Below are 25788 nucleotides of genomic sequence, written 5' to 3' on the forward strand. Positions count from 1 at the left end.
CTGTGTGTGTTACAGAAGGCACTGTTCGGATATTTTGTCAGTGAGTAGGGAGAAATTGTGTTTTTAATTACACTTGTTACAGATGTTATTTCCATTCCATTCGAAACCTATCTGTTCTCACTCCAAGGGCGCCCATACGACAGACAGTTTGTACAGGGGGTGGGGGACGGCTGAATCTGGAGGTATGGTGTACTTTTAATATTTTGGAAGACGAATAGCGAGCTTGTAAAGAGGCCATAAACAGATTTGAAGTTCCGAACCTGGTAAAGACGTGTGTAATACAGACCTTTTGACTCGATTTCTTGCAAGAAAAACACCTGATAACATTGCGTTTTCTACTTTCCCTGGGAGCCCCGAGTACAGGCGAAACACAACACCTGCGACGACAAGACATTCCTTACAGAAAGTAAACGCTCACTGTCGTGGCCTAATAAACAGCCTACAGCGGTTCTCGTCCCATCACCGAATTTGAGCAACGCTGGCCCTCGTTGTCAGTGTGGCCGCCTGGGAGCACAAGTGGCTGTTGCCTAGAATTTCTCTTCCCCGTTTTCGGTACAGTTGGCCACGTCATTTCACATCCCCGCAAGCTCCTCAAGTGCCGCAAGTCTGCAAGTCTCGGGACGCTACGCTAGACGCTTGCTGCCGGCCCCCTCATGTACCTGGCCACAGACGACAAAGCGTTCGGCTGGGCGACGCCTCGTGTACGCCGGCTCGCGCCACCGCGGTCGCCGCGCGTGCAGGGAATGCCGCGCCGTCCAATTGCGTTTGGCGCGCATTCCCCTGATGGACAGAGAAAGCCAAAAGTCGCCGTTCGGCCATTAATGTGGATGTCGTACCAGAGTTAGACCGCTTGTGCCATCTCGCGGCTGCCGCTGCTACTACTGGTGCGCGTCCCCCGCGCTTATCGAACAGACAGTGTGCTCTGGCTCTGGGTTTGACGCCAGGTCGACGCAGACGTGTGGTACGCGCGTAGCGCGAGTGCTGCTGCGTTTGGCAGTCCCTTGCGGAACACGTTGCTGGCCGAGTGCTCAGACGCACTAGTTACCGACTGCTACCACAGAATACTGCGTTTGCAATTGAAATAGACACCGGGACAGCGCGAACGCAAGTCCCGACTACCAAAAATTATGCGCCCGAGTTACTCACATTTGGAGTAATCGCGGGGGTCAGCTCGACCGAAGTGCAATGGAAGGGCCTCACCCCGGAGGAACCGCCTTCATGATCACGGTATCCCCTACGCCAGGTAAGTATGCATTCGTCGCGCCACAGGCGAGAATTTGTAGTGCCTCGCGCTATCGAGATGTAACGAGAGCTCCTGACGTTTCCGCAATCGGCGAACAGAATGGTGGCCGTCCATGTACCTGTCTCCTTACAAGAGAGCTATTGGCTGTCGAGTTAGATGGCAGACAGTCGCAACAACGCTCCTCTGCCGAGAAAAACGATGCATTTTGTGCGAGCAGCACCATACGGCTCGCGGCGCCGGCCGCTGCTGGGGTTAATTTACCGTTCCCTCCGGAAGATGGCGGGCCAAGTCCGGGTTGCCGCCTCCGGGCCCTCCTCTCCGTCTCCAACGAGCCCTCTTCCTCGGCTGTTGAAACCGCGAATGCGATCTGCGGAATGAGTGCTTTTTGCAGCCACAATGCAAGCCACACTTTACTTTCGCTCCTTCCAGGAGAGCCCTTAGTGCTAGCAAATACGGCAGCATTGTCACGCGCGGTCGACTGTCGCCGAGCAACTGAAGGACCACAGCTCAGACTGTCAGATGTTCTAAGAGAGCTGGATGCACTCGTGAGTGTTGTGCGCGACGAACAAACAGGACGTCAGTGAACTCCAAGAACGAACATCAGCCAGCACGTTCGACATTCGACGCCGAGTAACAGAAGACACTTAAAAGGTAACACTTCTTTTTGCTTCTCCTTCCGAGTAGGACGTGGAAAGCTCGATCGAATATTTGTGCAAATTTTCATTCGGAATATGGACATATTTTCTTCGCGCATAAGAGAGAAAAATAAAGTCTCATCCATGACAACATTTCAGCTGTGTCGGGTTGATTTCGAAGATGCAGATTAATTGTGCGGTATTTGGTAAACGATTGATACCTTGTAGCAATCTTGGCTTAGACGTGGATTAGGTAAAGATAAAACTAAATTGCTTTTTGTTTGTAAACACAACACGTCAGGTGTGTAACAAAGCGATGGGAAACAAGGAAGTCTCTTTTCTGTGAATGTAGTGATGCAACAACGAATTCACTGAGGGCTACCCGTTTCTGCAATTAGTAATTTATTGAAACTGCCGCTATTACGCGTCTGTCAATGTAGAACTGTGTGTGTTACAGAAGGCACTGTTCGGATATTTTGTCAGTGAGTAGGGAGAAATTGTGTTTTTAATTACACTTGTTACAGATGTTATTTCCATTCCATTCGAAACCTATCTGTTCTCACTCCAAGGGCGCCCATACGACAGACAGTTTGTACAGGGGGTGGGGGACGGCTGAATCTGGAGGTATGGTGTACTTTTAATATTTTGGAAGACGAATAGCGAGCTTGTAAAGAGGCCATAAACAGATTTGAAGTTCCGAACCTGGTAAAGACGTGTGTAATACAGACCTTTTGACTCGATTTCTTGCAAGAAAAACACCTGATAACATTGCGTTTTCTACTTTCCCTGGGAGCCCCGAGTACAGGCGAAACACAACACCTGCGACGACAAGACATTCCTTACAGAAAGTAAACGCTCACTGTCGTGGCCTAATAAACAGCCTACAGCGGTTCTCGTCCCATCACCGAATTTGAGCAACGCTGGCCCTCGTTGTCAGTGTGGCCGCCTGGGAGCACAAGTGGCTGTTGCCTAGAATTTCTCTTCCCCGTTTTCGGTACAGTTGGCCACGTCATTTCACATCCCCGCAAGCTCCTCAAGTGCCGCAAGTCTGCAAGTCTCGGGACGCTACGCTAGACGCTTGCTGCCGGCCCCCTCATGTACCTGGCCACAGACGACAAAGCGTTCGGCTGGGCGACGCCTCGTGTACGCCGGCTCGCGCCACCGCGGTCGCCGCGCGTGCAGGGAATGCCGCGCCGTCCAATTGCGTTTGGCGCGCATTCCCCTGATGGACAGAGAAAGCCAAAAGTCGCCGTTCGGCCATTAATGTGGATGTCGTACCAGAGTTAGACCGCTTGTGCCATCTCGCGGCTGCCGCTGCTACTACTGGTGCGCGTCCCCCGCGCTTATCGAACAGACAGTGTGCTCTGGCTCTGGGTTTGACGCCAGGTCGACGCAGACGTGTGGTACGCGCGTAGCGCGAGTGCTGCTGCGTTTGGCAGTCCCTTGCGGAACACGTTGCTGGCCGAGTGCTCAGACGCACTAGTTACCGACTGCTACCACAGAATACTGCGTTTGCAATTGAAATAGACACCGGGACAGCGCGAACGCAAGTCCCGACTACCAAAAATTATGCGCCCGAGTTACTCACATTTGGAGTAATCGCGGGGGTCAGCTCGACCGAAGTGCAATGGAAGGGCCTCACCCCGGAGGAACCGCCTTCATGATCACGGTATCCCCTACGCCAGGTAAGTATGCATTCGTCGCGCCACAGGCGAGAATTTGTAGTGCCTCGCGCTATCGAGATGTAACGAGAGCTCCTGACGTTTCCGCAATCGGCGAACAGAATGGTGGCCGTCCATGTACCTGTCTCCTTACAAGAGAGCTATTGGCTGTCGAGTTAGATGGCAGACAGTCGCAACAACGCTCCTCTGCCGAGAAAAACGATGCATTTTGTGCGAGCAGCACCATACGGCTCGCGGCGCCGGCCGCTGCTGGGGTTAATTTACCGTTCCCTCCGGAAGATGGCGGGCCAAGTCCGGGTTGCCGCCTCCGGGCCCTCCTCTCCGTCTCCAACGAGCCCTCTTCCTCGGCTGTTGAAACCGCGAATGCGATCTGCGGAATGAGTGCTTTTTGCAGCCACAATGCAAGCCACACTTTACTTTCGCTCCTTCCAGGAGAGCCCTTAGTGCTAGCAAATACGGCAGCATTGTCACGCGCGGTCGACTGTCGCCGAGCAACTGAAGGACCACAGCTCAGACTGTCAGATGTTCTAAGAGAGCTGGATGCACTCGTGAGTGTTGTGCGCGACGAACAAACAGGACGTCAGTGAACTCCAAGAACGAACATCAGCCAGCACGTTCGACATTCGACGCCGAGTAACAGAAGACACTTAAAAGGTAACACTTCTTTTTGCTTCTCCTTCCGAGTAGGACGTGGAAAGCTCGATCGAATATTTGTGCAAATTTTCATTCGGAATATGGACATATTTTCTTCGCGCATAAGAGAGAAAAATAAAGTCTCATCCATGACAACATTTCAGCTGTGTCGGGTTGATTTCGAAGATGCAGATTAATTGTGCGGTATTTGGTAAACGATTGATACCTTGTAGCAATCTTGGCTTAGACGTGGATTAGGTAAAGATAAAACTAAATTGCTTTTTGTTTGTAAACACAACACGTCAGGTGTGTAACAAAGCGATGGGAAACAAGGAAGTCTCTTTTCTGTGAATGTAGTGATGCAACAACGAATTCACTGAGGGCTACCCGTTTCTGCAATTAGTAATTTATTGAAACTGCCGCTATTACGCGTCTGTCAATGTAGAACTGTGTGTGTTACAGAAGGCACTGTTCGGATATTTTGTCAGTGAGTAGGGAGAAATTGTGTTTTTAATTACACTTGTTACAGATGTTATTTCCATTCCATTCGAAACCTATCTGTTCTCACTCCAAGGGCGCCCATACGACAGACAGTTTGTACAGGGGGTGGGGGACGGCTGAATCTGGAGGTATGGTGTACTTTTAATATTTTGGAAGACGAATAGCGAGCTTGTAAAGAGGCCATAAACAGATTTGAAGTTCCGAACCTGGTAAAGACGTGTGTAATACAGACCTTTTGACTCGATTTCTTGCAAGAAAAACACCTGATAACATTGCGTTTTCTACTTTCCCTGGGAGCCCCGAGTACAGGCGAAACACAACACCTGCGACGACAAGACATTCCTTACAGAAAGTAAACGCTCACTGTCGTGGCCTAATAAACAGCCTACAGCGGTTCTCGTCCCATCACCGAATTTGAGCAACGCTGGCCCTCGTTGTCAGTGTGGCCGCCTGGGAGCACAAGTGGCTGTTGCCTAGAATTTCTCTTCCCCGTTTTCGGTACAGTTGGCCACGTCATTTCACATCCCCGCAAGCTCCTCAAGTGCCGCAAGTCTGCAAGTCTCGGGACGCTACGCTAGACGCTTGCTGCCGGCCCCCTCATGTACCTGGCCACAGACGACAAAGCGTTCGGCTGGGCGACGCCTCGTGTACGCCGGCTCGCGCCACCGCGGTCGCCGCGCGTGCAGGGAATGCCGCGCCGTCCAATTGCGTTTGGCGCGCATTCCCCTGATGGACAGAGAAAGCCAAAAGTCGCCGTTCGGCCATTAATGTGGATGTCGTACCAGAGTTAGACCGCTTGTGCCATCTCGCGGCTGCCGCTGCTACTACTGGTGCGCGTCCCCCGCGCTTATCGAACAGACAGTGTGCTCTGGCTCTGGGTTTGACGCCAGGTCGACGCAGACGTGTGGTACGCGCGTAGCGCGAGTGCTGCTGCGTTTGGCAGTCCCTTGCGGAACACGTTGCTGGCCGAGTGCTCAGACGCACTAGTTACCGACTGCTACCACAGAATACTGCGTTTGCAATTGAAATAGACACCGGGACAGCGCGAACGCAAGTCCCGACTACCAAAAATTATGCGCCCGAGTTACTCACATTTGGAGTAATCGCGGGGGTCAGCTCGACCGAAGTGCAATGGAAGGGCCTCACCCCGGAGGAACCGCCTTCATGATCACGGTATCCCCTACGCCAGGTAAGTATGCATTCGTCGCGCCACAGGCGAGAATTTGTAGTGCCTCGCGCTATCGAGATGTAACGAGAGCTCCTGACGTTTCCGCAATCGGCGAACAGAATGGTGGCCGTCCATGTACCTGTCTCCTTACAAGAGAGCTATTGGCTGTCGAGTTAGATGGCAGACAGTCGCAACAACGCTCCTCTGCCGAGAAAAACGATGCATTTTGTGCGAGCAGCACCATACGGCTCGCGGCGCCGGCCGCTGCTGGGGTTAATTTACCGTTCCCTCCGGAAGATGGCGGGCCAAGTCCGGGTTGCCGCCTCCGGGCCCTCCTCTCCGTCTCCAACGAGCCCTCTTCCTCGGCTGTTGAAACCGCGAATGCGATCTGCGGAATGAGTGCTTTTTGCAGCCACAATGCAAGCCACACTTTACTTTCGCTCCTTCCAGGAGAGCCCTTAGTGCTAGCAAATACGGCAGCATTGTCACGCGCGGTCGACTGTCGCCGAGCAACTGAAGGACCACAGCTCAGACTGTCAGATGTTCTAAGAGAGCTGGATGCACTCGTGAGTGTTGTGCGCGACGAACAAACAGGACGTCAGTGAACTCCAAGAACGAACATCAGCCAGCACGTTCGACATTCGACGCCGAGTAACAGAAGACACTTAAAAGGTAACACTTCTTTTTGCTTCTCCTTCCGAGTAGGACGTGGAAAGCTCGATCGAATATTTGTGCAAATTTTCATTCGGAATATGGACATATTTTCTTCGCGCATAAGAGAGAAAAATAAAGTCTCATCCATGACAACATTTCAGCTGTGTCGGGTTGATTTCGAAGATGCAGATTAATTGTGCGGTATTTGGTAAACGATTGATACCTTGTAGCAATCTTGGCTTAGACGTGGATTAGGTAAAGATAAAACTAAATTGCTTTTTGTTTGTAAACACAACACGTCAGGTGTGTAACAAAGCGATGGGAAACAAGGAAGTCTCTTTTCTGTGAATGTAGTGATGCAACAACGAATTCACTGAGGGCTACCCGTTTCTGCAATTAGTAATTTATTGAAACTGCCGCTATTACGCGTCTGTCAATGTAGAACTGTGTGTGTTACAGAAGGCACTGTTCGGATATTTTGTCAGTGAGTAGGGAGAAATTGTGTTTTTAATTACACTTGTTACAGATGTTATTTCCATTCCATTCGAAACCTATCTGTTCTCACTCCAAGGGCGCCCATACGACAGACAGTTTGTACAGGGGGTGGGGGACGGCTGAATCTGGAGGTATGGTGTACTTTTAATATTTTGGAAGACGAATAGCGAGCTTGTAAAGAGGCCATAAACAGATTTGAAGTTCCGAACCTGGTAAAGACGTGTGTAATACAGACCTTTTGACTCGATTTCTTGCAAGAAAAACACCTGATAACATTGCGTTTTCTACTTTCCCTGGGAGCCCCGAGTACAGGCGAAACACAACACCTGCGACGACAAGACATTCCTTACAGAAAGTAAACGCTCACTGTCGTGGCCTAATAAACAGCCTACAGCGGTTCTCGTCCCATCACCGAATTTGAGCAACGCTGGCCCTCGTTGTCAGTGTGGCCGCCTGGGAGCACAAGTGGCTGTTGCCTAGAATTTCTCTTCCCCGTTTTCGGTACAGTTGGCCACGTCATTTCACATCCCCGCAAGCTCCTCAAGTGCCGCAAGTCTGCAAGTCTCGGGACGCTACGCTAGACGCTTGCTGCCGGCCCCCTCATGTACCTGGCCACAGACGACAAAGCGTTCGGCTGGGCGACGCCTCGTGTACGCCGGCTCGCGCCACCGCGGTCGCCGCGCGTGCAGGGAATGCCGCGCCGTCCAATTGCGTTTGGCGCGCATTCCCCTGATGGACAGAGAAAGCCAAAAGTCGCCGTTCGGCCATTAATGTGGATGTCGTACCAGAGTTAGACCGCTTGTGCCATCTCGCGGCTGCCGCTGCTACTACTGGTGCGCGTCCCCCGCGCTTATCGAACAGACAGTGTGCTCTGGCTCTGGGTTTGACGCCAGGTCGACGCAGACGTGTGGTACGCGCGTAGCGCGAGTGCTGCTGCGTTTGGCAGTCCCTTGCGGAACACGTTGCTGGCCGAGTGCTCAGACGCACTAGTTACCGACTGCTACCACAGAATACTGCGTTTGCAATTGAAATAGACACCGGGACAGCGCGAACGCAAGTCCCGACTACCAAAAATTATGCGCCCGAGTTACTCACATTTGGAGTAATCGCGGGGGTCAGCTCGACCGAAGTGCAATGGAAGGGCCTCACCCCGGAGGAACCGCCTTCATGATCACGGTATCCCCTACGCCAGGTAAGTATGCATTCGTCGCGCCACAGGCGAGAATTTGTAGTGCCTCGCGCTATCGAGATGTAACGAGAGCTCCTGACGTTTCCGCAATCGGCGAACAGAATGGTGGCCGTCCATGTACCTGTCTCCTTACAAGAGAGCTATTGGCTGTCGAGTTAGATGGCAGACAGTCGCAACAACGCTCCTCTGCCGAGAAAAACGATGCATTTTGTGCGAGCAGCACCATACGGCTCGCGGCGCCGGCCGCTGCTGGGGTTAATTTACCGTTCCCTCCGGAAGATGGCGGGCCAAGTCCGGGTTGCCGCCTCCGGGCCCTCCTCTCCGTCTCCAACGAGCCCTCTTCCTCGGCTGTTGAAACCGCGAATGCGATCTGCGGAATGAGTGCTTTTTGCAGCCACAATGCAAGCCACACTTTACTTTCGCTCCTTCCAGGAGAGCCCTTAGTGCTAGCAAATACGGCAGCATTGTCACGCGCGGTCGACTGTCGCCGAGCAACTGAAGGACCACAGCTCAGACTGTCAGATGTTCTAAGAGAGCTGGATGCACTCGTGAGTGTTGTGCGCGACGAACAAACAGGACGTCAGTGAACTCCAAGAACGAACATCAGCCAGCACGTTCGACATTCGACGCCGAGTAACAGAAGACACTTAAAAGGTAACACTTCTTTTTGCTTCTCCTTCCGAGTAGGACGTGGAAAGCTCGATCGAATATTTGTGCAAATTTTCATTCGGAATATGGACATATTTTCTTCGCGCATAAGAGAGAAAAATAAAGTCTCATCCATGACAACATTTCAGCTGTGTCGGGTTGATTTCGAAGATGCAGATTAATTGTGCGGTATTTGGTAAACGATTGATACCTTGTAGCAATCTTGGCTTAGACGTGGATTAGGTAAAGATAAAACTAAATTGCTTTTTGTTTGTAAACACAACACGTCAGGTGTGTAACAAAGCGATGGGAAACAAGGAAGTCTCTTTTCTGTGAATGTAGTGATGCAACAACGAATTCACTGAGGGCTACCCGTTTCTGCAATTAGTAATTTATTGAAACTGCCGCTATTACGCGTCTGTCAATGTAGAACTGTGTGTGTTACAGAAGGCACTGTTCGGATATTTTGTCAGTGAGTAGGGAGAAATTGTGTTTTTAATTACACTTGTTACAGATGTTATTTCCATTCCATTCGAAACCTATCTGTTCTCACTCCAAGGGCGCCCATACGACAGACAGTTTGTACAGGGGGTGGGGGACGGCTGAATCTGGAGGTATGGTGTACTTTTAATATTTTGGAAGACGAATAGCGAGCTTGTAAAGAGGCCATAAACAGATTTGAAGTTCCGAACCTGGTAAAGACGTGTGTAATACAGACCTTTTGACTCGATTTCTTGCAAGAAAAACACCTGATAACATTGCGTTTTCTACTTTCCCTGGGAGCCCCGAGTACAGGCGAAACACAACACCTGCGACGACAAGACATTCCTTACAGAAAGTAAACGCTCACTGTCGTGGCCTAATAAACAGCCTACAGCGGTTCTCGTCCCATCACCGAATTTGAGCAACGCTGGCCCTCGTTGTCAGTGTGGCCGCCTGGGAGCACAAGTGGCTGTTGCCTAGAATTTCTCTTCCCCGTTTTCGGTACAGTTGGCCACGTCATTTCACATCCCCGCAAGCTCCTCAAGTGCCGCAAGTCTGCAAGTCTCGGGACGCTACGCTAGACGCTTGCTGCCGGCCCCCTCATGTACCTGGCCACAGACGACAAAGCGTTCGGCTGGGCGACGCCTCGTGTACGCCGGCTCGCGCCACCGCGGTCGCCGCGCGTGCAGGGAATGCCGCGCCGTCCAATTGCGTTTGGCGCGCATTCCCCTGATGGACAGAGAAAGCCAAAAGTCGCCGTTCGGCCATTAATGTGGATGTCGTACCAGAGTTAGACCGCTTGTGCCATCTCGCGGCTGCCGCTGCTACTACTGGTGCGCGTCCCCCGCGCTTATCGAACAGACAGTGTGCTCTGGCTCTGGGTTTGACGCCAGGTCGACGCAGACGTGTGGTACGCGCGTAGCGCGAGTGCTGCTGCGTTTGGCAGTCCCTTGCGGAACACGTTGCTGGCCGAGTGCTCAGGCGCACTAGTTACCGACTGCTACCACAGAATTCTGCGTTTGCAATTGAAATAGACACCGGGACAGCGCGAACGCAAGTCCCGACTACCAAAAATTATGCGCCCGAGTTACTCACATTTGGAGTAATCGCGGGGGTCAGCTCGACCGAAGTGCAATGGAAGGGCCTCACCCCGGAGGAACCGCCTTCATGATCACGGTATCCCCTACGCCAGGTAAGTATGCATTCGTCGCGCCACAGGCGAGAATTTGTAGTGCCTCGCGCTATCGAGATGTAACGAGAGCTCCTGACGTTTCCGCAATCGGCGAACAGAATGGTGGCCGTCCATGTACCTGTCTCCTTACAAGAGAGCTATTGGCTGTCGAGTTAGATGGCAGACAGTCGCAACAACGCTCCTCTGCCGAGAAAAACGATGCATTTTGTGCGAGCAGCACCATACGGCTCGCGGCGCCGGCCGCTGCTGGGGTTAATTTACCGTTCCCTCCGGAAGATGGCGGGCCAAGTCCGGGTTGCCGCCTCCGGGCCCTCCTCTCCGTCTCCAACGAGCCCTCTTCCTCGGCTGTTGAAACCGCGAATGCGATCTGCGGAATGAGTGCTTTTTGCAGCCACAATGCAAGCCACACTTTACTTTCGCTCCTTCCAGGAGAGCCCTTAGTGCTAGCAAATACGGCAGCATTGTCACGCGCGGTCGACTGTCGCCGAGCAACTGAAGGACCACAGCTCAGACTGTCAGATGTTCTAAGAGAGCTGGATGCACTCGTGAGTGTTGTGCGCGACGAACAAACAGGACGTCAGTGAACTCCAAGAACGAACATCAGCCAGCACGTTCGACATTCGACGCCGAGTAACAGAAGACACTTAAAAGGTAACACTTCTTTTTGCTTCTCCTTCCGAGTAGGACGTGGAAAGCTCGATCGAATATTTGTGCAAATTTTCATTCGGAATATGGACATATTTTCTTCGCGCATAAGAGAGAAAAATAAAGTCTCATCCATGACAACATTTCAGCTGTGTCGGGTTGATTTCGAAGATGCAGATTAATTGTGCGGTATTTGGTAAACGATTGATACCTTGTAGCAATCTTGGCTTAGACGTGGATTAGGTAAAGATAAAACTAAATTGCTTTTTGTTTGTAAACACAACACGTCAGGTGTGTAACAAAGCGATGGGAAACAAGGAAGTCTCTTTTCTGTGAATGTAGTGATGCAACAACGAATTCACTGAGGGCTACCCGTTTCTGCAATTAGTAATTTATTGAAACTGCCGCTATTACGCGTCTGTCAATGTAGAACTGTGTGTGTTACAGAAGGCACTGTTCGGATATTTTGTCAGTGAGTAGGGAGAAATTGTGTTTTTAATTACACTTGTTACAGATGTTATTTCCATTCCATTCGAAACCTATCTGTTCTCACTCCAAGGGCGCCCATACGACAGACAGTTTGTACAGGGGGTGGGGGACGGCTGAATCTGGAGGTATGGTGTACTTTTAATATTTTGGAAGACGAATAGCGAGCTTGTAAAGAGGCCATAAACAGATTTGAAGTTCCGAACCTGGTAAAGACGTGTGTAATACAGACCTTTTGACTCGATTTCTTGCAAGAAAAACACCTGATAACATTGCGTTTTCTACTTTCCCTGGGAGCCCCGAGTACAGGCGAAACACAACACCTGCGACGACAAGACATTCCTTACAGAAAGTAAACGCTCACTGTCGTGGCCTAATAAACAGCCTACAGCGGTTCTCGTCCCATCACCGAATTTGAGCAACGCTGGCCCTCGTTGTCAGTGTGGCCGCCTGGGAGCACAAGTGGCTGTTGCCTAGAATTTCTCTTCCCCGTTTTCGGTACAGTTGGCCACGTCATTTCACATCCCCGCAAGCTCCTCAAGTGCCGCAAGTCTGCAAGTCTCGGGACGCTACGCTAGACGCTTGCTGCCGGCCCCCTCATGTACCTGGCCACAGACGACAAAGCGTTCGGCTGGGCGACGCCTCGTGTACGCCGGCTCGCGCCACCGCGGTCGCCGCGCGTGCAGGGAATGCCGCGCCGTCCAATTGCGTTTGGCGCGCATTCCCCTGATGGACAGAGAAAGCCAAAAGTCGCCGTTCGGCCATTAATGTGGATGTCGTACCAGAGTTAGACCGCTTGTGCCATCTCGCGGCTGCCGCTGCTACTACTGGTGCGCGTCCCCCGCGCTTATCGAACAGACAGTGTGCTCTGGCTCTGGGTTTGACGCCAGGTCGACGCAGACGTGTGGTACGCGCGTAGCGCGAGTGCTGCTGCGTTTGGCAGTCCCTTGCGGAACACGTTGCTGGCCGAGTGCTCAGGCGCACTAGTTACCGACTGCTACCACAGAATACTGCGTTTGCAATTGAAATAGACACCGGGACAGCGCGAACGCAAGTCCCGACTACCAAAAATTATGCGCCCGAGTTACTCACATTTGGAGTAATCGCGGGGGTCAGCTCGACCGAAGTGCAATGGAAGGGCCTCACCCCGGAGGAACCGCCTTCATGATCACGGTATCCCCTACGCCAGGTAAGTATGCATTCGTCGCGCCACAGGCGAGAATTTGTAGTGCCTCGCGCTATCGAGATGTAACGAGAGCTCCTGACGTTTCCGCAATCGGCGAACAGAATGGTGGCCGTCCATGTACCTGTCTCCTTACAAGAGAGCTATTGGCTGTCGAGTTAGATGGCAGACAGTCGCAACAACGCTCCTCTGCCGAGAAAAACGATGCATTTTGTGCGAGCAGCACCATACGGCTCGCGGCGCCGGCCGCTGCTGGGGTTAATTTACCGTTCCCTCCGGAAGATGGCGGGCCAAGTCCGGGTTGCCGCCTCCGGGCCCTCCTCTCCGTCTCCAACGAGCCCTCTTCCTCGGCTGTTGAAACCGCGAATGCGATCTGCGGAATGAGTGCTTTTTGCAGCCACAATGCAAGCCACACTTTACTTTCGCTCCTTCCAGGAGAGCCCTTAGTGCTAGCAAATACGGCAGCATTGTCACGCGCGGTCGACTGTCGCCGAGCAACTGAAGGACCACAGCTCAGACTGTCAGATGTTCTAAGAGAGCTGGATGCACTCGTGAGTGTTGTGCGCGACGAACAAACAGGACGTCAGTGAACTCCAAGAACGAACATCAGCCAGCACGTTCGACATTCGACGCCGAGTAACAGAAGACACTTAAAAGGTAACACTTCTTTTTGCTTCTCCTTCCGAGTAGGACGTGGAAAGCTCGATCGAATATTTGTGCAAATTTTCATTCGGAATATGGACATATTTTCTTCGCGCATAAGAGAGAAAAATAAAGTCTCATCCATGACAACATTTCAGCTGTGTCGGGTTGATTTCGAAGATGCAGATTAATTGTGCGGTATTTGGTAAACGATTGATACCTTGTAGCAATCTTGGCTTAGACGTGGATTAGGTAAAGATAAAACTAAATTGCTTTTTGTTTGTAAACACAACACGTCAGGTGTGTAACAAAGCGATGGGAAACAAGGAAGTCTCTTTTCTGTGAATGTAGTGATGCAACAACGAATTCACTGAGGGCTACCCGTTTCTGCAATTAGTAATTTATTGAAACTGCCGCTATTACGCGTCTGTCAATGTAGAACTGTGTGTGTTACAGAAGGCACTGTTCGGATATTTTGTCAGTGAGTAGGGAGAAATTGTGTTTTTAATTACACTTGTTACAGATGTTATTTCCATTCCATTCGAAACCTATCTGTTCTCACTCCAAGGGCGCCCATACGACAGACAGTTTGTACAGGGGGTGGGGGACGGCTGAATCTGGAGGTATGGTGTACTTTTAATATTTTGGAAGACGAATAGCGAGCTTGTAAAGAGGCCATAAACAGATTTGAAGTTCCGAACCTGGTAAAGACGTGTGTAATACAGACCTTTTGACTCGATTTCTTGCAAGAAAAACACCTGATAACATTGCGTTTTCTACTTTCCCTGGGAGCCCCGAGTACAGGCGAAACACAACACCTGCGACGACAAGACATTCCTTACAGAAAGTAAACGCTCACTGTCGTGGCCTAATAAACAGCCTACAGCGGTTCTCGTCCCATCACCGAATTTGAGCAACGCTGGCCCTCGTTGTCAGTGTGGCCGCCTGGGAGCACAAGTGGCTGTTGCCTAGAATTTCTCTTCCCCGTTTTCGGTACAGTTGGCCACGTCATTTCACATCCCCGCAAGCTCCTCAAGTGCCGCAAGTCTGCAAGTCTCGGGACGCTACGCTAGACGCTTGCTGCCGGCCCCCTCATGTACCTGGCCACAGACGACAAAGCGTTCGGCTGGGCGACGCCTCGTGTACGCCGGCTCGCGCCACCGCGGTCGCCGCGCGTGCAGGGAATGCCGCGCCGTCCAATTGCGTTTGGCGCGCATTCCCCTGATGGACAGAGAAAGCCAAAAGTCGCCGTTCGGCCATTAATGTGGATGTCGTACCAGAGTTAGACCGCTTGTGCCATCTCGCGGCTGCCGCTGCTACTACTGGTGCGCGTCCCCCGCGCTTATCGAACAGACAGTGTGCTCTGGCTCTGGGTTTGACGCCAGGTCGACGCAGACGTGTGGTACGCGCGTAGCGCGAGTGCTGCTGCGTTTGGCAGTCCCTTGCGGAACACGTTGCTGGCCGAGTGCTCAGACGCACTAGTTACCGACTGCTACCACAGAATACTGCGTTTGCAATTGAAATAGACACCGGGACAGCGCGAACGCAAGTCCCGACTACCAAAAATTATGCGCCCGAGTTACTCACATTTGGAGTAATCGCGGGGGTCAGCTCGACCGAAGTGCAATGGAAGGGCCTCACCCCGGAGGAACCGCCTTCATGATCACGGTATCCCCTACGCCAGGTAAGTATGCATTCGTCGCGCCACAGGCGAGAATTTGTAGTGCCTCGCGCTATCGAGATGTAACGAGAGCTCCTGACGTTTCCGCAATCGGCGAACAGAATGGTGGCCGTCCATGTACCTGTCTCCTTACAAGAGAGCTATTGGCTGTCGAGTTAGATGGCAGACAGTCGCAACAACGCTCCTCTGCCGAGAAAAACGATGCATTTTGTGCGAGCAGCACCATACGGCTCGCGGCGCCGGCCGCTGCTGGGGTTAATTTACCGTTCCCTCCGGAAGATGGCGGGCCAAGTCCGGGTTGCCGCCTCCGGGCCCTCCTCTCCGTCTCCAACGAGCCCTCTTCCTCGGCTGTTGAAACCGCGAATGCGATCTGCGGAATGAGTGCTTTTTGCAGCCACAATGCAAGCCACACTTTACTTTCGCTCCTTCCAGGAGAGCCCTTAGTGCTAGCAAATACGGCAGCATTGTCACGCGCGGTCGACTGTCGCCGAGCAACTGAAGGACCACAGCTCAGACTGTCAGATGTTCTAAGAGAGCTGGATGCACTCGTGAGTGTTGTGCGCGACGAACAAACAGGACGTCAGTGAACTCCAAGAACGAACATCAGCCAGCACGTTCGACATTCGACGCCGAGTAACAGAAGACACTTAAAAGGTAACACTTCTTTTTGCTTCTCCTTCCGAGTAGGACGTGGAAAGCTCGATCGAATATTTGTGCAAATTTTCATTCGGAATATGGACATATTTTCTTCGCGCATAAGAGAGAAAAATAAAGTCTCATCCATGACAACATTTCAGCTGTGTCGGGTTGATTTCGAAGATGCAGATTAATTGTGCGGTATTTGGTAAACGATTGATACCTTGTAGCAATCTTGGCTTAGACGTGGATTAGGTAAAGATAAAACTAAATTGCTTTTTGTTTGTAAACACAACACGTCAGGTGTGTAACAAAGCGATGGGAAACAAGGAAGTCTCTTTTCTGTGAATGTAGTGATGCAACAACGAATTCACTGAGGGCTACCCGTTTCTGCAATTAGTAATTTATTGAAACTGCCGCTATTACGCGTCTGTCAATGTAGAACTGTGTGTGTTACAGAAGGCACTGTTCGGATATTTTGTCAGTGAGTAGGGAGAAATTGTGTTTTTAATTACACTTGTTACAGATGTTATTTCCATTCCATTCGAAACCTATCTGTTCTCACTCCAAGGGCGCCCATACGACAGACAGTTTGTACAGGGGGTGGGGGACGGCTGAATCTGGAGGTATGGTGTACTTTTAATATTTTGGAAGACGAATAGCGAGCTTGTAAAGAGGCCATAAACAGATTTGAAGTTCCGAACCTGGTAAAGACGTGTGTAATACAGACCTTTTGACTCGATTTCTTGCAAGAAAAACACCTGATAACATTGCGTTTTCTACTTTCCCTGGGAGCCCCGAGTACAGGCGAAACACAACACCTGCGACGACAAGACATTCCTTACAGAAAGTAAACGCTCACTGTCGTGGCCTAATAAACAGCCTACAGCGGTTCTCGTCCCATCACCGAATTTGAGCAACGCTGGCCCTCGTTGTCAGTGTGGCCGCCTGGGAGCACAAGTGGCTGTTGCCTAGAATTTCTCTTCCCCGTTTTCGGTACAGTTGGCCACGTCATTTCACATCCCCGCAAGCTCCTCAAGTGCCGCAAGTCTGCAAGTCTCGGGACGCTACGCTAGACGCTTGCTGCCGGCCCCCTCATGTACCTGGCCACAGACGACAAAGCGTTCGGCTGGGCGACGCCTCGTGTACGCCGGCTCGCGCCACCGCGGTCGCCGCGCGTGCAGGGAATGCCGCGCCGTCCAATTGCGTTTGGCGCGCATTCCCCTGATGGACAGAGAAAGCCAAAAGTCGCCGTTCGGCCATTAATGTGGATGTCGTACCAGAGTTAGACCGCTTGTGCCATCTCGCGGCTGCCGCTGCTACTACTGGTGCGCGTCCCCCGCGCTTATCGAACAGACAGTGTGCTCTGGCTCTGGGTTTGACGCCAGGTCGACGCAGACGTGTGGTACGCGCGTAGCGCGAGTGCTGCTGCGTTTGGCAGTCCCTTGCGGAACACGTTGCTGGCCGAGTGCTCAGGCGCACTAGTTACCGACTGCTACCACAGAATACTGCGTTTGCAATTGAAATAGACACCGGGACAGCGCGAACGCAAGTCCCGACTACCAAAAATTATGCGCCCGAGTTACTCACATTTGGAGTAATCGCGGGGGTCAGCTCGACCGAAGTGCAATGGAAGGGCCTCACCCCGGAGGAACCGCCTTCATGATCACGGTATCCCCTACGCCAGGTAAGTATGCATTCGTCGCGCCACAGGCGAGAATTTGTAGTGCCTCGCGCTATCGAGATGTAACGAGAGCTCCTGACGTTTCCGCAATCGGCGAACAGAATGGTGGCCGTCCATGTACCTGTCTCCTTACAAGAGAGCTATTGGCTGTCGAGTTAGATGGCAGACAGTCGCAACAACGCTCCTCTGCCGAGAAAAACGATGCATTTTGTGCGAGCAGCACCATACGGCTCGCGGCGCCGGCCGCTGCTGGGGTTAATTTACCGTTCCCTCCGGAAGATGGCGGGCCAAGTCCGGGTTGCCGCCTCCGGGCCCTCCTCTCCGTCTCCAACGAGCCCTCTTCCTCGGCTGTTGAAACCGCGAATGCGATCTGCGGAATGAGTGCTTTTTGCAGCCACAATGCAAGCCACACTTTACTTTCGCTCCTTCCAGGAGAGCCCTTAGTGCTAGCAAATACGGCAGCATTGTCACGCGCGGTCGACTGTCGCCGAGCAACTGAAGGACCACAGCTCAGACTGTCAGATGTTCTAAGAGAGCTGGATGCACTCGTGAGTGTTGTGCGCGACGAACAAACAGGACGTCAGTGAACTCCAAGAACGAACATCAGCCAGCACGTTCGACATTCGACGCCGAGTAACAGAAGACACTTAAAAGGTAACACTTCTTTTTGCTTCTCCTTCCGAGTAGGACGTGGAAAGCTCGATCGAATATTTGTGCAAATTTTCATTCGGAATATGGACATATTTTCTTCGCGCATAAGAGAGAAAAATAAAGTCTCATCCATGACAACATTTCAGCTGTGTCGGGTTGATTTCGAAGATGCAGATTAATTGTGCGGTATTTGGTAAACGATTGATACCTTGTAGCAATCTTGGCTTAGACGTGGATTAGGTAAAGATAAAACTAAATTGCTTTTTGTTTGTAAACACAACACGTCAGGTGTGTAACAAAGCGATGGGAAACAAGGAAGTCTCTTTTCTGTGAATGTAGTGATGCAACAACGAATTCACTGAGGGCTACCCGTTTCTGCAATTAGTAATTTATTGAAACTGCCGCTATTACGCGTCTGTCAATGTAGAACTGTGTGTGTTACAGAAGGCACTGTTCGGATATTTTGTCAGTGAGTAGGGAGAAATTGTGTTTTTAATTACACTTGTTACAGATGTTATTTCCATTCCATTCGAAACCTATCTGTTCTCACTCCAAGGGCGCCCATACGACAGACAGTTTGTACAGGGGGTGGGGGACGGCTGAATCTGGAGGTATGGTGTACTTTTAATATTTTGGAAGACGAATAGCGAGCTTGTAAAGAGGCCATAAACAGATTTGAAGTTCCGAACCTGGTAAAGACGTGTGTAATACAGACCTTTTGACTCGATTTCTTGCAAGAAAAACACCTGATAACATTGCGTTTTCTACTTTCCCTGGGAGCCCCGAGTACAGGCGAAACACAACACCTGCGACGACAAGACATTCCTTACAGAAAGTAAACGCTCACTGTCGTGGCCTAATAAACAGCCTACAGCGGTTCTCGTCCCATCACCGAATTTGAGCAACGCTGGCCCTCGTTGTCAGTGTGGCCGCCTGGGAGCACAAGTGGCTGTTGCCTAGAATTTCTCTTCCCCGTTTTCGGTACAGTTGGCCACGTCATTTCACATCCCCGCAAGCTCCTCAAGTGCCGCAAGTCTGCAAGTCTCGGGACGCTACGCTAGACGCTTGCTGCCGGCCCCCTCATGTACCTGGCCACAGACGACAAAGCGTTCGGCTGGGCGACGCCTCGTGTACGCCGGCTCGCGCCACCGCGGTCGCCGCGCGTGCAGGGAATGCCGCGCCGTCCAATTGCGTTTGGCGCGCATTCCCCTGATGGACAGAGAAAGCCAAAAGTCGCCGTTCGGCCATTAATGTGGATGTCGTACCAGAGTTAGACCGCTTGTGCCATCTCGCGGCTGCCGCTGCTACTACTGGTGCGCGTCCCCCGCGCTTATCGAACAGACAGTGTGCTCTGGCTCTGGGTTTGACGCCAGGTCGACGCAGACGTGTGGTACGCGCGTAGCGCGAGTGCTGCTGCGTTTGGCAGTCCCTTGCGGAACACGTTGCTGGCCGAGTGCTCAGGCGCACTAGTTACCGACTGCTACCACAGAATACTGCGTTTGCAATTGAAATAGACACCGGGACAGCGCGAACGCAAGTCCCGACTACCAAAAATTATGCGCCCGAGTTACTCACATTTGGAGTAATCGCGGGGGTCAGCTCGACCGAAGTGCAATGGAAGGGCCTCACCCCGGAGGAACCGCCTTCATGATCACGGTATCCCCTACGCCAGGTAAGTATGCATTCGTCGCGCCACAGGCGAGAATTTGTAGTGCCTCGCGCTATCGAGATGTAACGAGAGCTCCTGACGTTTCCGCAATCGGCGAACAGAATGGTGGCCGTCCATGTACCTGTCTCCTTACAAGAGAGCTATTGGCTGTCGAGTTAGATGGCAGACAGTCGCAACAACGCTCCTCTGCCGAGAAAAACGATGCATTTTGTGCGAGCAGCACCATACGGCTCGCGGCGCCGGCCGCTGCTGGGGTTAATTTACCGTTCCCTCCGGAAGATGGCGGGCCAAGTCCGGGTTGCCGCCTCCGGGCCCTCCTCTCCGTCTCCAACGAGCCCTCTTCCTCGGCTGTTGAAACCGCGAATGCGATCTGCGGAATGAGTGCTTTTTGCAGCCACAATGCAAGCCACACTTTACTTTCGCTCCTTCCAGGAGAGCCCTTAGTGCTAGCAAATACGGCAGCATTGTCACGCGCGGTCGACTGTCGCCGAGCAACTGAAGGACCACAGCTCAGACTGTCAGATGTTCTAAGAGAGCTGGATGCACTCGTGAGTGTTGTGCGCGACGAACAAACAGGACGTCAGTGAACTCCAAGAACGAACATCAGCCAGCACGTTCGACATTCGACGCCGAGTAACAGAAGACACTTAAAAGGTAACACTTCTTTTTGCTTCTCCTTCCGAGTAGGACGTGGAAAGCTCGATCGAATATTTGTGCAAATTTTCATTCGGAATATGGACATATTTTCTTCGCGCATAAGAGAGAAAAATAAAGTCTCATCCATGACAACATTTCAGCTGTGTCGGGTTGATTTCGAAGATGCAGATTAATTGTGCGGTATTTGGTAAACGATTGATACCTTGTAGCAATCTTGGCTTAGACGTGGATTAGGTAAAGATAAAACTAAATTGCTTTTTGTTTGTAAACACAACACGTCAGGTGTGTAACAAAGCGATGGGAAACAAGGAAGTCTCTTTTCTGTGAATGTAGTGATGCAACAACGAATTCACTGAGGGCTACCCGTTTCTGCAATTAGTAATTTATTGAAACTGCCGCTATTACGCGTCTGTCAATGTAGAACTGTGTGTGTTACAGAAGGCACTGTTCGGATATTTTGTCAGTGAGTAGGGAGAAATTGTGTTTTTAATTACACTTGTTACAGATGTTATTTCCATTCCATTCGAAACCTATCTGTTCTCACTCCAAGGGCGCCCATACGACAGACAGTTTGTACAGGGGGTGGGGGACGGCTGAATCTGGAGGTATGGTGTACTTTTAATATTTTGGAAGACGAATAGCGAGCTTGTAAAGAGGCCATAAACAGATTTGAAGTTCCGAACCTGGTAAAGACGTGTGTAATACAGACCTTTTGACTCGATTTCTTGCAAGAAAAACACCTGATAACATTGCGTTTTCTACTTTCCCTGGGAGCCCCGAGTACAGGCGAAACACAACACCTGCGACGACAAGACATTCCTTACAGAAAGTAAACGCTCACTGTCGTGGCCTAATAAACAGCCTACAGCGGTTCTCGTCCCATCACCGAATTTGAGCAACGCTGGCCCTCGTTGTCAGTGTGGCCGCCTGGGAGCACAAGTGGCTGTTGCCTAGAATTTCTCTTCCCCGTTTTCGGTACAGTTGGCCACGTCATTTCACATCCCCGCAAGCTCCTCAAGTGCCGCAAGTCTGCAAGTCTCGGGACGCTACGCTAGACGCTTGCTGCCGGCCCCCTCATGTACCTGGCCACAGACGACAAAGCGTTCGGCTGGGCGACGCCTCGTGTACGCCGGCTCGCGCCACCGCGGTCGCCGCGCGTGCAGGGAATGCCGCGCCGTCCAATTGCGTTTGGCGCGCATTCCCCTGATGGACAGAGAAAGCCAAAAGTCGCCGTTCGGCCATTAATGTGGATGTCGTACCAGAGTTAGACCGCTTGTGCCATCTCGCGGCTGCCGCTGCTACTACTGGTGCGCGTCCCCCGCGCTTATCGAACAGACAGTGTGCTCTGGCTCTGGGTTTGACGCCAGGTCGACGCAGACGTGTGGTACGCGCGTAGCGCGAGTGCTGCTGCGTTTGGCAGTCCCTTGCGGAACACGTTGCTGGCCGAGTGCTCAGACGCACTAGTTACCGACTGCTACCACAGAATACTGCGTTTGCAATTGAAATAGACACCGGGACAGCGCGAACGCAAGTCCCGACTACCAAAAATTATGCGCCCGAGTTACTCACATTTGGAGTAATCGCGGGGGTCAGCTCGACCGAAGTGCAATGGAAGGGCCTCACCCCGGAGGAACCGCCTTCATGATCACGGTATCCCCTACGCCAGGTAAGTATGCATTCGTCGCGCCACAGGCGAGAATTTGTAGTGCCTCGCGCTATCGAGATGTAACGAGAGCTCCTGACGTTTCCGCAATCGGCGAACAGAATGGTGGCCGTCCATGTACCTGTCTCCTTACAAGAGAGCTATTGGCTGTCGAGTTAGATGGCAGACAGTCGCAACAACGCTCCTCTGCCGAGAAAAACGATGCATTTTGTGCGAGCAGCACCATACGGCTCGCGGCGCCGGCCGCTGCTGGGGTTAATTTACCGTTCCCTCCGGAAGATGGCGGGCCAAGTCCGGGTTGCCGCCTCCGGGCCCTCCTCTCCGTCTCCAACGAGCCCTCTTCCTCGGCTGTTGAAACCGCGAATGCGATCTGCGGAATGAGTGCTTTTTGCAGCCACAATGCAAGCCACACTTTACTTTCGCTCCTTCCAGGAGAGCCCTTAGTGCTAGCAAATACGGCAGCATTGTCACGCGCGGTCGACTGTCGCCGAGCAACTGAAGGACCACAGCTCAGACTGTCAGATGTTCTAAGAGAGCTGGATGCACTCGTGAGTGTTGTGCGCGACGAACAAACAGGACGTCAGTGAACTCCAAGAACGAACATCAGCCAGCACGTTCGACATTCGACGCCGAGTAACAGAAGACACTTAAAAGGTAACACTTCTTTTTGCTTCTCCTTCCGAGTAGGACGTGGAAAGCTCGATCGAATATTTGTGCAAATTTTCATTCGGAATATGGACATATTTTCTTCGCGCATAAGAGAGAAAAATAAAGTCTCATCCATGACAACATTTCAGCTGTGTCGGGTTGATTTCGAAGATGCAGATTAATTGTGCGGTATTTGGTAAACGATTGATACCTTGTAGCAATCTTGGCTTAGACGTGGATTAGGTAAAGATAAAACTAAATTGCTTTTTGTTTGTAAACACAACACGTCAGGTGTGTAACAAAGCGATGGGAAACAAGGAAGTCTCTTTTCTGTGAATGTAGTGATGCAACAACGAATTCACTGAGGGCTACCCGTTTCTGCAATTAGTAATTTATTGAAACTGCCGCTATTACGCGTCTGTCAATGTAGAACTGTGTGTGTTACAGAAGGCACTGTTCGGATATTTTGTCAGTGAGTAGGGAGAAATTGTGTTTTTAATTACACTTGTTACAGATGTTATTTCCATTCCATTCGAAACCTATCTGTTCTCACTCCAAGGGCGCCCATACGACAGACAGTTTGTACAGGGGGTGGGGGACGGCTGAATCTGGAGGTATGGTGTACTTTTAATATTTTGGAAGACGAATAGCGAGCTTGTAAAGAGGCCATAAACAGATTTGAAGTTCCGAACCTGGTAAAGACGTGTGTAATACAGACCTTTTGACTCGATTTCTTGCAAGAAAAACACCTGATAACATTGCGTTTTCTACTTTCCCTGGGAGCCCCGAGTACAGGCGAAACACAACACCTGCGACGACAAGACATTCCTTACAGAAAGTAAACGCTCACTGTCGTGGCCTAATAAACAGCCTACAGCGGTTCTCGTCCCATCACCGAATTTGAGCAACGCTGGCCCTCGTTGTCAGTGTGGCCGCCTGGGAGCACAAGTGGCTGTTGCCTAGAATTTCTCTTCCCCGTTTTCGGTACAGTTGGCCACGTCATTTCACATCCCCGCAAGCTCCTCAAGTGCCGCAAGTCTGCAAGTCTCGGGACGCTACGCTAGACGCTTGCTGCCGGCCCCCTCATGTACCTGGCCACAGACGACAAAGCGTTCGGCTGGGCGACGCCTCGTGTACGCCGGCTCGCGCCACCGCGGTCGCCGCGCGTGCAGGGAATGCCGCGCCGTCCAATTGCGTTTGGCGCGCATTCCCCTGATGGACAGAGAAAGCCAAAAGTCGCCGTTCGGCCATTAATGTGGATGTCGTACCAGAGTTAGACCGCTTGTGCCATCTCGCGGCTGCCGCTGCTACTACTGGTGCGCGTCCCCCGCGCTTATCGAACAGACAGTGTGCTCTGGCTCTGGGTTTGACGCCAGGTCGACGCAGACGTGTGGTACGCGCGTAGCGCGAGTGCTGCTGCGTTTGGCAGTCCCTTGCGGAACACGTTGCTGGCCGAGTGCTCAGACGCACTAGTTACCGACTGCTACCACAGAATACTGCGTTTGCAATTGAAATAGACACCGGGACAGCGCGAACGCAAGTCCCGACTACCAAAAATTATGCGCCCGAGTTACTCACATTTGGAGTAATCGCGGGGGGTCAGCTCGACCGAAGTGCAATGGAAGGGCCTCACCCGGAGGAACCGCCTTCATGATCACGGTATCCCCTACGCCAGGTAAGTATGCATTCGTCGCGCCACAGGCGAGAATTTGTAGTGCCTCGCGCTATCGAGATGTAACGAGAGCTCCTGACGTTTCCGCAATCGGCGAACAGAATGGTGGCCGTCCATGTACCTGTCTCCTTACAAGAGAGCTATTGGCTGTCGAGTTAGATGGCAGACAGTCGCAACAACGCTCCTCTGCCGAGAAAAACGATGCATTTTGTGCGAGCAGCACCATACGGCTCGCGGCGCCGGCCGCTGCTGGGGTTAATTTACCGTTCCCTCCGGAAGATGGCGGGCCAAGTCCGGGTTGCCGCCTCCGGGCCCTCCTCTCCGTCTCCAACGAGCCCTCTTCCTCGGCTGTTGAAACCGCGAATGCGATCTGCGGAATGAGTGCTTTTTGCAGCCACAATGCAAGCCACACTTTACTTTCGCTCCTTCCAGGAGAGCCCTTAGTGCTAGCAAATACGGCAGCATTGTCACGCGCGGTCGACTGTCGCCGAGCAACTGAAGGACCACAGCTCAGACTGTCAGATGTTCTAAGAGAGCTGGATGCACTCGTGAGTGTTGTGCGCGACGAACAAACAGGACGTCAGTGAACTCCAAGAACGAACATCAGCCAGCACGTTCGACATTCGACGCCGAGTAACAGAAGACACTTAAAAGGTAACACTTCTTTTTGCTTCTCCTTCCGAGTAGGACGTGGAAAGCTCGATCGAATATTTGTGCAAATTTTCATTCGGAATATGGACATATTTTCTTCGCGCATAAGAGAGAAAAATAAAGTCTCATCCATGACAACATTTCAGCTGTGTCGGGTTGATTTCGAAGATGCAGATTAATTGTGCGGTATTTGGTAAACGATTGATACCTTGTAGCAATCTTGGCTTAGACGTGGATTAGGTAAAGATAAAACTAAATTGCTTTTTGTTTGTAAACACAACACGTCAGGTGTGTAACAAAGGCGATGGGAAACAAGGAAGTCTCTTTTCTGTGAATGTAGTGATGCAACAACGAATTCACTGAGGGCTACCCGTTTCTGCAATTAGTAATTTATTGAAACTGCCGCTATTACGCGTCTGTCAATGTAGAACTGTGTGTGTTACAGAAGGCACTGTTCGGATATTTTGTCAGTGAGTAGGGAGAAATTGTGTTTTTAATTACACTTGTTACAGATGTTATTTCCATTCCATTCGAAACCTATCTGTTCTCACTCCAAGGGCGCCCATACGACAGACAGTTTGTACAGGGGGTGGGGGGACGGCTGAATCTGGAGGTATGGTGTACTTTTAATATTTTGGAAGACGAATAGCGAGCTTGTAAAGAGGCCATAAACAGATTTGAAGTTCCGAACCTGGTA

At 51.6% G+C, this 25788-nt stretch overlaps 11 non-coding genes across 11 annotated transcripts; all 11 read right to left on the bottom strand.

Annotated features, from left to right (window-relative positions):
* Positions 1–1088: 1088 nt before the first annotated feature.
* LOC126430877 (U1 spliceosomal RNA) lies at positions 1089–1251 on the bottom strand. The gene has a single exon (XR_007577383.1). It is a non-coding gene; the product is annotated as a U1 spliceosomal RNA (small nuclear RNA).
* Positions 1252–3408: 2157 nt separating this feature from the next.
* LOC126430878 (U1 spliceosomal RNA) lies at positions 3409–3571 on the bottom strand. The gene has a single exon (XR_007577384.1). It is a non-coding gene; the product is annotated as a U1 spliceosomal RNA (small nuclear RNA).
* Positions 3572–5728: 2157 nt separating this feature from the next.
* LOC126430879 (U1 spliceosomal RNA) lies at positions 5729–5891 on the bottom strand. Its single transcript, XR_007577385.1, has one exon. It is a non-coding gene; the product is annotated as a U1 spliceosomal RNA (small nuclear RNA).
* A 2157-nt stretch (positions 5892–8048) lies between these two features.
* LOC126430880 (U1 spliceosomal RNA) lies at positions 8049–8211 on the bottom strand. Its single transcript, XR_007577386.1, has one exon. It is a non-coding gene; the product is annotated as a U1 spliceosomal RNA (small nuclear RNA).
* A 2157-nt stretch (positions 8212–10368) lies between these two features.
* On the bottom strand, positions 10369–10531 carry LOC126430881 (U1 spliceosomal RNA). Its single transcript, XR_007577387.1, has one exon. It is a non-coding gene; the product is annotated as a U1 spliceosomal RNA (small nuclear RNA).
* A 2157-nt stretch (positions 10532–12688) lies between these two features.
* Positions 12689–12851, bottom strand: LOC126430882 (U1 spliceosomal RNA). The gene has a single exon (XR_007577388.1). It is a non-coding gene; the product is annotated as a U1 spliceosomal RNA (small nuclear RNA).
* Positions 12852–15008: 2157 nt separating this feature from the next.
* LOC126430883 (U1 spliceosomal RNA) lies at positions 15009–15171 on the bottom strand. The gene has a single exon (XR_007577389.1). It is a non-coding gene; the product is annotated as a U1 spliceosomal RNA (small nuclear RNA).
* Positions 15172–17328: 2157 nt separating this feature from the next.
* LOC126430884 (U1 spliceosomal RNA) lies at positions 17329–17491 on the bottom strand. Its single transcript, XR_007577390.1, has one exon. It is a non-coding gene; the product is annotated as a U1 spliceosomal RNA (small nuclear RNA).
* A 2157-nt stretch (positions 17492–19648) lies between these two features.
* On the bottom strand, positions 19649–19811 carry LOC126430886 (U1 spliceosomal RNA). Its single transcript, XR_007577392.1, has one exon. It is a non-coding gene; the product is annotated as a U1 spliceosomal RNA (small nuclear RNA).
* Positions 19812–21968: 2157 nt separating this feature from the next.
* Positions 21969–22131, bottom strand: LOC126430888 (U1 spliceosomal RNA). Its single transcript, XR_007577393.1, has one exon. It is a non-coding gene; the product is annotated as a U1 spliceosomal RNA (small nuclear RNA).
* Positions 22132–24288: 2157 nt separating this feature from the next.
* Positions 24289–24451, bottom strand: LOC126430889 (U1 spliceosomal RNA). Its single transcript, XR_007577394.1, has one exon. It is a non-coding gene; the product is annotated as a U1 spliceosomal RNA (small nuclear RNA).
* Positions 24452–25788: the final 1337 nt, after the last annotated feature.

This window comes from Schistocerca serialis, unplaced genomic scaffold, assembly GCF_023864345.2.
Source record: "Schistocerca serialis cubense isolate TAMUIC-IGC-003099 unplaced genomic scaffold, iqSchSeri2.2 HiC_scaffold_1063, whole genome shotgun sequence".
NCBI lineage: Eukaryota > Metazoa > Arthropoda > Insecta > Orthoptera > Acrididae > Schistocerca > Schistocerca serialis.